Source organism: Gorilla gorilla, chromosome 10, assembly GCF_029281585.2.
Source record: "Gorilla gorilla gorilla isolate KB3781 chromosome 10, NHGRI_mGorGor1-v2.1_pri, whole genome shotgun sequence".
NCBI classification, from domain to species: domain Eukaryota; kingdom Metazoa; phylum Chordata; class Mammalia; order Primates; family Hominidae; genus Gorilla; species Gorilla gorilla.
Window position 1 is genome coordinate 96,421,335 of NC_073234.2, and position 12,615 is coordinate 96,433,949.

Consider the following 12,615-nt stretch of genomic DNA (forward strand, 5'->3'; position numbering starts at 1 on the left):
GCATTACAACAAACACAGACACATTGTAGAATAAATATCAAGCTTGCTAAGATACTGAGGGTGAAGCACAGTCAGTGATACTCTTAGAGTGTGGCTCCTTATGTGTCTGCCCTCTGGGGGTGTGATTGCTCTCATCTGCCAGCCATTAGAGAGGATGTTTCCTGTAAAAGTTTGAAAAACACTGCTCAGCAATGAGATAAGGGGAATGATATGGTCAGGTTTGCAGTGGACGAATGGCTCTATGGTCAGAGCAAGAAATCTGGAATGGAATTGGCTAGAGCCTGTTCTGTGTCTCCACCATGCCCAGTCCTCTCAAAAGTGTGTGGGGATGACATGGTGTTCCCTTTAGAATCTGAGCACCTTGCCCCTTCCTATCAATTATTTTTTCAATAGTATTTGATCGGTCCTCTTTTCTGTGCCAGACAGTGAACAAGACACTGGGTGTTCAACAATGAGTAAAACCTAGTCCCTGCTTTCTAGAAGTCATAAAGATTAAAAGCATGGACTCTGGGGCCAGACTACCTGGTCTGAGTTTGGCTTCTCACAGTTACTGTGTGTTCACAGTCAAGTGACTTAATCTCTCTGTGTTTCACTTTCCTGAAATGCAAATATGGAAATAATTGGAGGCTTAACTTAGTAAAGGATGAAGACTATGTCTTTATACACTAGACCCTATACATGTTAGAGGAAGAATAGCTCTCTTTGTATTCTCAGACCATAATTATCTTAGGAGCAGGAAACTCTCCTAGTATTCCTCAGATGAAAGCACAGAGATTATTGCATCACTGTTTCTCAAAGTTCTGTGTACAAATATCTGTCATAAAATATGGTACTATAAATGATTTTATGTGGCCATCTCTATTATAAAACTAATGTGCAGAGAATTCAGTTAAGAAGCCACAGGTATATTCTAAATGAAAACCAGTGAGGGCCAGACCTAAGGCAGTGGCAATAAGAATGGAGGAGAAAGGACAGATTGGAGTGATTCGAGAGGACAATCGGGGATCAGCAAAGGCCCAGGAGAGAGCTTTGGAAGTGAGTGTCAATGTCCCAGCAAGTAGAGCTTAAGACCAGGAGATTTCCTTTTCAATAATTTGCTTTTTGTTTGTAATATCTAGTTGCTTGTCTACATTTTTTAAAATGGTGTGTATAAGATGTGTTTAATGAGAAATTTTGTGAAAGGGTCACTATATTTTTATAGATCACAATTTGATAACACCGTATCTGAATTCTTTATCTTTTTAGTCTTGAACTCATGCCCAGAAAATCAAAGTGAAGAAGTGATAAAACTTTGACTCTATTTATTTCAGCAGTGCGATTCAATCTTACAAGAATTCTGGTTGGGCAAGCAGGGTTGGGAGGGAAGTAGACATAGGAGACCAATCTTAAATTTCAGTTAGTCAGTAGTTTCAATTTGAATCTATGACTGCATTGGATACCTAAATGAAGATAGTCCTGATTGGTTAGCAATTTTCCACAAAGCCGAACAGAAGGGCAGACTGAATTTACTTTTATTTTGTTTGGCTTTATATCTGCAAGATCTAAGGCGGAGCTGGCATATAAATTTTTAAAGTGAGAGTCAACTAACTGGATACATAGCTTTGATGATTTTTGTTGCTATAAAACAAGACACCTCTTTGGGAGGTGATAAGTGGATTTAGGCACAATTTGGTGTGAAGGAGCTTTACTTACTTTCTTTGAAGCTGGGATCTGGAGAAGGGAGATATTGACAGCCAAGTGCTTAAGCAAAACAAGGCGAGATTGCTATAGCTAATTGTTCTCTCCTCTGTGGAGCTGGCATATGTGTAGTCACAGTCTCTGATGCCCTTTGGCTTCCCAGAGGCAAGAGGGATTCTTCATTATAAGCTTGTCTGTTTGTTGTTCACAAAAGTAAACTCCCCTCAGAACCCACAGGCTTATCAAAAGTCTCAGCATATAAATAGTATTGCATATTAGCTTTCACAATGACATAAGCTATGCAATATTTTATGCGTGCAGTAATATAGACATGGAGAATAAATCTTTAAGGGTGATATATGGAAGGGAACTTCCATTGTAGTGAATGGCTCTATTAAATGCATTTCCAGTCCTGTAATTTCTAAGACCTTCAAAAAACAAATCCAAATTACGGGTAGGTGCTTTAGGGATTTATACGTAATTGCTTCTCCTCACAGTTTGGTGGTTACTCCATATTGTTAACACCTGGCTCTTTCGGTAATAAAGTCTCTATTAGAGAGACTTCAGTGGAGAACTGCAATCATAGTAATTTCTTCAGTCCTGGAACAACAAAGTGGATGTTTCTGGTTATTTTCTCCGGATAGACATCCTGCTGCCTGTCCTGAAATTGAAATCCAGCTGCCACTCTCTGAAGGATTAGTCAATTCACTTTTCTATTATATATTGTGGTTGACTCTCTGGGCCATCAATTTATCTCTTTCTATGGAAGCATTGCAATCCAATTTTAGTTTACTTTTATTTAAACAACATTCAATGATAGGATTCTCATATACCATTTGTTTAGAAATCAATATGTATTAACAGTGACTATAAACCAAAAAGGAAAAGACTAACTAAATGCAGATTATTAGAAAATAACTTAAGCTTGGCTAACATTTCTGTAGTCAAAATACTGTGGGTTTCTCAACATGCAGGATCTGAATTCCTTACTAGCTGAGATTAAGGTTGTTTAATCCTGCCAAGTCTTAAAATGGCTTTTAAGAATTAAAGGACATCAATCATTCACCCACTGCATGTACAGTACAGAGGAAATGATGAAAGAGATAGTGAAGGAACTCACCACACAGCAGCACGAAAGACATGCATTAAATTATTACAAAAGAGACTAATTTTAAATTTTAGATGCAGGGGTACATGTGCAGGTTTGTTATATGGACATATTGTGTGATATTAAGATTTGGGCTTCCATTGAACTCATCACCCAGATAGTAAACACGGTACCTGGTAGGTTTTCGACCCTGCCCTCCTCTCTCCTTCCTTGCCTTTTGGAATCCCCAGTGTCTATTTTTCCCATCTTTATATCTGTATGTCTCCAGTGTTTAGCTCCCACTTATAAGTGAGAACATGCGTATCTGGTTTTCAACATGATGAACACTATTTAGAGTTGCAGTAGATGCTAGGTAATCCAACCTTTATTGGGGGATATGATACTGTCTTCTTTAGAAGGATCATGAGAGGGGTCTAGAGGAAATGATGTTTAAACTGAGATCAAAATGAGTAGGAGTTGGACATGTGAGAAGTGGGGAGGAACATTCCAGGGAAAGAAAATAGCATATGCAAAGGCCATGAGGTAGACATGTTTAGTAAGTTCCAGAAACTTAAAGAAGGTTTACGTGGTTGGGGCTTAAGAAATGAGAGAAAATTATCTTGAGATGGAAGGAGAGAGCCATATTGTGAATGGTCTTTTGAGTTATGTTAAGGATTTTTAAATTTTTTCCTGGCATATAATACCTGTCAGGTAATACATGACCAAAATGTAAATTTCCTATTCCTTCTTCTTCACTGGGTCAATACAGGCTTGAGTTCAACTGTAGCTTTGCCGCTTACTCTGAGAAAGCTTCAATACCTTTATTTGCAAAATTAGAATCATGACGGTATCTATTTCTAAGGATAAAATTGGGTGAGAGAAGCTTGTAAAGTGCCTAGGACTGTCCCTGACACATACAACTAGATATGATTATCTTTGGAATATGAAAGAAATACTCCTATGAGCTAATGTGGTCCAATAAGTTTTGAGGGGAAGTGGTAGCATTTAGAGTGAATCTTAAAGTAGGACTTAGGAGGAAAGTCATTTATGTTCAGGGAACAAGATGACAAAAACATAGAGGTAAGAAAAGCCAAGTGTCCTTAGAGGATAGTTATAGTAGACCAGCTGGCTTCTAGTGGCTTGTCTGAGTTGCTGGGACTTACTTTCAGAAAATAGTTTCAGCCTGCTTTTAAAAGGCTTGGAGTAGCGAGCTAAGGCATTTGCATTTACTTCTTAGGTCACAGCAGGGCTGAAAGCCTGCAGGTAGGCTTTGTTTGACCTACAAGTTTTGTTTGTTTAATTTCTTAGCATTTAAATATCGGAAGATAAAAATCTAAATTTCCTGTAAAAAATTCAGCTTTTGGTCTTTTTTTTTTTCTTCTTTTTTTTTTTTGAGACGGATTCTCACTCCGTCACCCAGCCTGGAGTGCAATGGCATGATCTCCGCTCACTGCAACCTCCATCTCCCCGCTTCAACCATTTCTCCTGCCTCAGCCTCCCGAGTAACTGGGATTACAGATGTGCACCGCCACACCCGACTGATTTTTGTACTTTTTTTTTTAGTAGATTTGGGGTTTCACCATGTTGGCCAGGCTAGTCTCGAACTCCTGACCTCGTGATCCGCTCACCTCGGCCTCCCAAAGTGCTGGGATTACAGGCATGAGCCACCGTGCCTGGCCCTTGGTCTTCTCCTTAAAGAATAAAAAATGGGCAGGGCGCAGCAGCTCACGCATGTAATCCCAGCACTTTGGGAGGCTGAGGCAGGCAGATGACGACGTCAGGAGATCCAGACCATCCTGGCCAACATGGTGAAACCCCGTATCTACTAAAAATACAAAAATTAGCTGGATGTGGTGGCACACACCAGTAATCCTAGCTACTTGGGAGACTGAGGCAGGAGAATCGCTTGATCTAGGGAGTCAGAGCCAAGATTGTGCCACTGCACTCCAGCCTGGTGACAGAGTGAGACTCTGTCTCAAAAAAACAAACAAGAACAACAACAAAAACCCGGAATGTCTGTCGGCGATGGGTCAGTATTCCTGCACAGCTACACTTGGCTGGAACTGAGCAGCTCTGACCCTTTAAATGGTGCATGTGCTTGTTTGTTATTCACTGTCCCCACCCCTATTGCATTATACTTTGCCTGTCCCAGCCGTTAACTTTTCCATTGTGATCATTTTTGTTTGCAGTGCCTCGTAAGGCAGTAATGATCCATGGAAATATTTTGTTAAGAAGGTGATAGGATGAAAGTATTATCAGAAGCCAAGTTTGACTTCAGATTTCAATATTTCTTGGTAGGTTGGGAAATGAGGGATATTGGGAAACATGGAGTAATGAGAACATAAAATAATGTGACTAATGAACTAGGGTAATAGCAGGAGGTGTAGAAAGAGAGGAACTTCAGGAATAAAAATTAAATTACACATAGTGACTTTTTGGCAGCGGGATGCAGGGAAGTAAAGACATGGTAACTGTAAGAATCTGACTTAAATGTCCAGATGAGGAATCGATGGGGCAATTAAAGTTACGAGGCTAAAAACTGGGAGAGAGCTTGATGTAGAATTATAGATTTTAGTATAAATCTTAAAGAGGTGAGAGGTAAAAGCTTATGAAAGTTGAAGTGAAAGAGAGAAAGAAAGAGAAGAGAAGAGAAAAATAGTAAGGACTGAACTTTGGGAAAAAGTGGGAGAAAAAAAAACTATGGAAATGGATGGACATTCAAAGAAAGAGGAAAAGAAAGAGCAAGATAGTCTAGTGTCATGCATTGTAAAGGAGAGAAAAGATAAAAATAGTGGTCAAGGGCTCTAGAGATGCTTTGAGGCTATTGAAAATCAAAAAAAAAAATCTGCTGTGACTCAGAGATTCTTGATGACTTTCTATAATATGATATCAATGGTGAGATGAGGGCCAAAGCCAGAATAGCACATTACAGAGTGAACTGGTATAGGCAAAAACATTCCATGAGGATATTCAACAGTGACAGGAAGATGAAACAGGATAATATATGGCAGTATGGTGGTATCTGGGTCAAGTAAAATATAGTTTCTTCCTCATTCCTTATTTCCTCTCCTCCCTTTAAGAAGAAATCTATGTTTAAATGCAGAAGTGAAGAAATTATGAAATAGGAATGAAGGGAATTTTGCTTGTTTTGAAGCCTACTGCTCAACAGGACTCCTTGTTTTTGCAAGTTGAACTTTGTGTGGTTTCTTATATTATTTTTTTGCTTTTGCTGCTACAAGTTACTGAAAGAAACAGGTTGCAAAAGTCTCAGAATTGGTATAAAGAGTACTCAGTAGATCTGTTTGTTCTTTTTAAATACTACAGTGATTCTAGTGAGCTAAATATCTCAATATTTGTTTGTGAGTCTGACAGGGAGGGTAAGGAAGCAGCTGAAAAGGGAAAAGATAATGAATATTTGTTGAGTCCTTTCTCTGAACTATCAACTATACAATAGAGTCATGTATTTCCATTTATTCCTTCCCCAGATGCTGCAAAGTTAGTATTATCATGCCTTTTCTACATATGAGGGAATTGAATCTCAAGGCCACACAGCTAGTTAGTAGAGGCTAGACCTGGGTTAGTATTAATAGCTCCAGTGGCTAAGCCCAGAATCTTTTCCTCCAAATATCAAGGCAACTGTTCCAGAAGGCAGGTTGCCAAATCTTGGCCAACCTGAAAAAGATTTTTGGCTACTAAATTGAAGGAGACCAAAGAGATATGAATTAAATGCAAAAGGTAGTTTCTGAATATTTTCACCATAATTGATATTTCTGGGGACAAGTAAGAAGCCAGAACAGGATTTCAGGATTGGATGGTGGTAATGTGTCAATATTAGTTTCCTGAAGTTGATGGTAATAGTATCGTTCTCTAGAAGAATGTCCTTATTTATAACAATTACATATTAAATTATTCTAGGGTTCTTGGGTATCATGTCAGTAAATGTTTCAAAGGGGAAAAAAAAGTACTTTATCTTGTAATTGCAAATTTTCTGTGAGTTTGAGATTGCTTCAAAGGAAAATAAATACAAATATAATGGGGATTTTATGTATCCAGAAAGCAATTTAATCCCCCTATTGAACTTTGGCTCTTTGGCAAACAAATGCTCAGCTACATTAAACTGTTTGGGAAATTCAGTATTTGTCAGATATTTTTAAAATTACATTTAATTCTGGTTTGAAGGTGAGAGTGTTATATAAAGAGGAAGAATTTTTCTCCTTTTGACAAACTCTAAATTAAATGAATTTATTCATAGCGTTGTACACAGTAAAGGTATATTTAAAATATAAAATCATCATTATTTTATAGATTTAAAAATATTTTAAGAAGGTATCTGGTTGGCATGAAAAATTGCCTGTTAGAAATAAGGCCTCTCAAAATAACCTCATCAAGAAAGACCAGTTTTAAAAGATGGACCTTATTTTATATTCTGAAGGTCAGCAGCTTGGTACTGTGCCATACCTAATTTTCTCAGCCTGTCATGCTGCTGAACCTTCAGGACAGAACAGAGTGAACTACAGGAATGCTGCAATTACATAAGCAAGGATGAATTGCCTGGCAAATGGTGCAATCAATGAACAATGGAAATTCAATCGGCTGTGACTGATCAACTACTAGCTGTTGGGGGAAAATCCACACTCTTATCACCTCCTGAAAGGTGGCTTACTTTTCTTTTGTCATGCCACATATAGTATTAGTTGAAAGGACAAAAAAAATCCAGTAGTTGAAGTTATTTGCTTGTTCTTCTTCTTCTTTTTATTTTTTTTTATTCTACTTTCATAAGCAACAAGCTGCAACTCCATGAGGGAGATCATTGCTTTCCACTGTGATGTGACATTTGTAAGAAAAATGTGTAGGAGGCTAATGAATCTTTGCAATTATATATATGAATGTAATAACCTCTCTAAATTACAGTTTCAAGTATATGTGAATGTGGAGCTCAAATCCTTTATCTAAACTACGTGGATAGGGAACTTGTTATATCAAAGGTATTAATTATATTTGTTTTTGTCAGTGTTTTAGTTGAATGAGGTAAGGAACAGTGCATAGAAAGGATAGGTATTATTTTTATAATATCTTAGGAAAATTAAAGTTTGTGAATTTTGAGTTTGAAGGAGTCCAGTTGGAAATATGAGGATAGTAAAAAACAGAAGGTCTTTCAAATACTAAATTAGAGAGGGATAGAGTTTAATTATATGGCTTTAATAATTTAAAACATTAATTGCCTTAAGAGGGAGGAAAGCAATTAAAGTCTGTAGGTCTTTGACTTATGACCTGACTCTGGACAATAGGAATACCTTCTCTTAAGGTGTTTATGGTAGAATAACAACACTTGCCAAGTATAATCTTTCAAGGTGTCATTCCTAAGTGGATGCAGCAGTTAAGTAAAATAAATTTGGTAAGATGAAGAAGAAGGAGCAGGAGAAGAAGAAGAGCAGGAGGAGGAGGAAGGAGGAAAGAGGAAGAGAAGAAGAAGAAAAGAAGGAGGAAGAAAAAGAATGCTTAATTTCTACTGTAGATCTGGCCAGTATAGATATCTGTAGAAAAATTTAGTAAGACTAAAAATAATTAGTCACTCCGTATTATTGTCCATTTGCTAAATAACTTTAATCTAATGAGTGCGTGGGAGCTTAGAGAAGTCCACTTTTGCACTAATCTTACTTTGCATTCTCTCCATACATTTTTTCTTATTTTCATAGAATTCCATTGATTTTCAATTGAGAGGCAAGTATTTTTCTATAATAAACCACAAATACCTAGACTGTGCCTTCGTCTAACTCTCCCTCCCAACTCTCCCTCCTTAAGTACAGATGAAGTTTGCCACTCTTATCAATGGGATTTGTTGGATACCCTAATTTTGGTGGTTAGGAGGAAAAAGTATTGAGAATTAGTTAGTGGAGAAAACAAACTGATTTCTGGTTCAAAATCTTGGCTCTACTCTTTGAACAGTATCTTGGTCCAAATAATTATAATACGGAAGAATTATAAAATGCATACTGTGATGGGTATTACTATGTTTTGTGTTGTTTCTTTTCTCGTCTGTTCTCTTCTGCTAGTATGTAGGAAGATTGGTCTTCCCCACATATACATGATTATGCGATTAGCTTTGGCCACTGCAATAAGAGGAGCAAGGCTTTTCACTTAGTTAATTGCCAGAGCTTCAATTCTTAGTTCTTTGTCATCTGCCATGGCCATTTGGAAGTACATGTAGGATAGAAGCAGTTTGGATTGCTAAGCAAAAACGTATAGATGACAATGTTTTGGGGAGTCTACCTGAATCCACAATGGAGTGGCATGAGTGAGAAATAAACGTTTATTTTTGCAAGTTACTGAGATTTTGCAATCGTTACCGTATGGCATAATCCAGCCTGTCCTTACTGATTGAGGGGTAAATAATAACTTTATGACTGTTGGGATAATTTAGTCTGCTAAAGTACATAAACATTGTCAGGTATATCATAAAATAGCTAACCTTTTTATTATCTGTTATCATAAAAACAGCTGTTATGAAAACAGCTAACAACTAAGCTTTTTATTGTCTCCATAGTATGTGCTAGATACAACACTAAGTGTTTTAATTTATTTAATATTTATAACAACTCTGTGAGGCAGGGCCAATTTTTATTCTTATTTAAAGGGTTTGGAAATATAGTTTCTGAAGAAACTTGCCTAAACTTATAAAACTAGTAAATAGCAGAGCTAAGATTTCAACCCAGGTTGGCTGAATTTAGCATCTGTGCTCCTAAATATATTGTATTGCTTGTTGAAAATACTCTCAATTAATTTTAGATTTTTAAAAATTTTTTAACTCTTCTCCTCTGAAACTGTTTAAAGTTTTTACTTTTCTTTTTAAATAGTGATATAAGAAGAGTTTTTAAAGTTTGGGTCTACATCTCAAAAACATTCTAGATATGGAATAAAAAATAGCTGTTCTTTCAAAAAATAAACTTTTAATTTTTTATTGTGTATGACAGTCCTAAAGGTGGGAGGAAGGGAGCTTTAAATGAGTTGACAGCTTCTTTAGAAATGTTTCCTGGACAGTAGAAAGCAATATTAATCTCTTCCTTAAAACTACTCTGTTGATTTTCTGGCTTAAGGAAAATCTATAATGACCACATTATTCATTGCTTATAGTATGCTTTAATGTTATTTTTATAAGAACATGATAAATAGCCTAATTAATTTATCTAATTATGAACACTTGGAAATTTATTCCTCCAACCTCTCAATAAAAAAATAGGATTTCTTTATATGTTAAGTTTTTGGTTTTATTTACTTTTAAATGCGTTGATGTGTACTATTTCTTTTTATTTTTCTTTCATTCTTTTTTATCTTGATCCTAATTCCCTTCTGCATTTTCAAGCAGAAGATATGTAGGTGGGGAAACCTTGATTAATGGCATATGTTAAGTGCAGAGATATATTTCTTGGAAATTGCATTGCAACTGGCTCCCTTAGTTCTAATAAGAATATCCCATTTTTTAGGAATCCAGTGCAAGGTCAATGAGTTGTAGTGTCTCTCACCTGTGTTATTCCATAGACATTGCCAAACTTTGGAAAACAAATGATCTAAAAATGTTAAATGCTTCCTTTGAGTGTTTATGGGATGAGTCAAAAATATATGTGGAGAGTCTGTAATAGAATGAGAAGGAAACTAACGTGATTATTCTCTAGCTTGTTACTGAGTCATTCCTTTCTGTAACCTGATGTATTATCGTCAATAATGATAATGGTGATAGTAATAATAACAAAACAATGACAATGGCAAAGACTATAGTACTGCTGTTTTGGTACTAATTATGAAGAATTTGATTTGTGTCGGGCCCTATGCTAATCACTATATGTATATTATCTCTTTGAATCTTCCCAACAACTCTTATAATGCATTTTTATAACACTGTGAACAAATGCACAGAAAGATAAGTGGCTTGTCTGAAGTCATACAGTGGTGGACTTAGTTTTTTCAACCCAGTTGGGTCACACTGTAGAGCCTAATTTCAGTTATAAGTTGTAATTATGCTCTCTACCTTCTGTTTTACATAGCAGAACCTAGAGAGTGAAAAAGCATGAGAGCAATGTAGCATTCTTAAAAATGTTAATCGGGATTTAACTTCCCTTTGCTTTATTTGTTCTCTGTGTTTCTGTGTGTTTTCCACTCTCCTCTTGTCTTAGAGAAATGTAAGTCCTCACTGTTTTCCCAGAGCCAACTTGCACATGTCTTTTTGATTTCGTCGCCTTTCAATGTCTCTAGGGATTTTATCTTAAAATCTTTAGTGGTTCTTTCCTAAAAAGCATTTCAATCTTGTTTTCTTTTAAGCAAATTTGGCAAAAATGCTCAACGTTCATCTACATTTTGTCACTTCACATCTATTATGTGAGCTCATACTCTACTGATACTTCTACCAATAATTTGATACATCACCACTCAGTAATAGGAGAGTAGGGTTCAGGTCTAAATTACATTTGTGATCTTCGCAGCAGAATGCACAAAGCCTTCTGTATATATCAGTTGAACTGACATTAAAACTTCACCATATACAGATTTACCTTCTAATCCATCTCCTAAATCTGATTTTTTATATAAATTGCAGGTAGATACTACCTGAATCATCTATCCAATCAGAACCTCAAATAATCCACAAATCCTCTATCAAGGAACCAAAGAGTTTGAAGTTTTGTCATCTAAGCTTTGGGTCTAAGCTTTATTTTGAGGCAGTTGGCTTCCTTTGCCTCTCCTTAGCTCATTCATTGATCCTTAAGCTGTAGTAGAGGATATTTTATAATCCATGGGTTTCCATTTATCAAGACAAATACATATATACTGCAAGTAGGGAAGGTAGGGAAATACTTCACCTATGTGGGGGATTGGTTCCAGAACACCACCCACTCCCTGCAGATACCAAAATCTGCAGATGCTCAAATCCCTTATATAAAATAGTGTAATATTTGCATATAACCTATGCACATGCTCCCATATACTTTAAATCATCTTTAGATTACTTGTAATACCTAAAACAACTAAGTGCTATGTAAATAATTGGTATACTGTATTTTTCAAATTTGTATTTTTTAATTATTATATTGTTATTTAAAATTAATTTTTCTCAAATATTTTTGATTCACGGTTGGTTGAATCTGTGCACGTGTGACCTGTGGATATGGAGGGCTGACTGTTCCTATATGAGAATGAACTGGAAAAGTTGCCTCTTACGCACATATGAGATTCCAAGGATCTCAGATTAAGAGTTGGGTTGATATTATGTTATCAGATTGTCATCTTTTAGTAAATATGTTAAGAAAATTAAAATCACAGAATGAAAAAGTGATAGCAATCATATAAAAATGTTGAATTAGAATGCATTTATGTTATCATAAATTATGATACAATTTTAATATATTAGAGTAAAAGCCTATCTTGATCTGTTAAAAGCTTGAATTTTAGAAAAATATAAAACTGATTTTATTATTATTTAAAAATATTGGGTCTTGACTGCTCAAGATCTCCTACATATGTCTAGCATAAGCATCGTTTTACTTCACTAGAATATTTCAAGAGCAGTCTGAAAATGTAATTTGTAATTAGAGGCTTAGTAGACCTAATTTGATGAAATTTTCTCTTACCTTGGTTTACTTAATTTATAAAAATATTAATTTCCAAGTTTATCATTAGTAAAAAATACTTTAATAAGGAGGGTTTTAAAAAAATTAAACATTTCAAAGACAGTATTTGATGGAAATAGTATAATACCACTCTTAGATGAAAATCTCTTAAATTCTAAAAGATGATTTTACTCTAAGTGTGCATACCTGTGTATGTGTATGTTAAAATGTTACAGGATACAAAACATGTTGGTA

General features: G+C 35.8%; 1 protein-coding gene across 1 annotated transcript in view; it reads left to right on the forward strand.

Moving 5' to 3' along the window:
• The window catches only part of ACSS3 (acyl-CoA synthetase short chain family member 3), a 178,785-nt gene that overhangs the window by 1,692 nt on the left and 164,478 nt on the right, over window positions 1–12,615 (forward strand). The window lies entirely within an intron of this gene.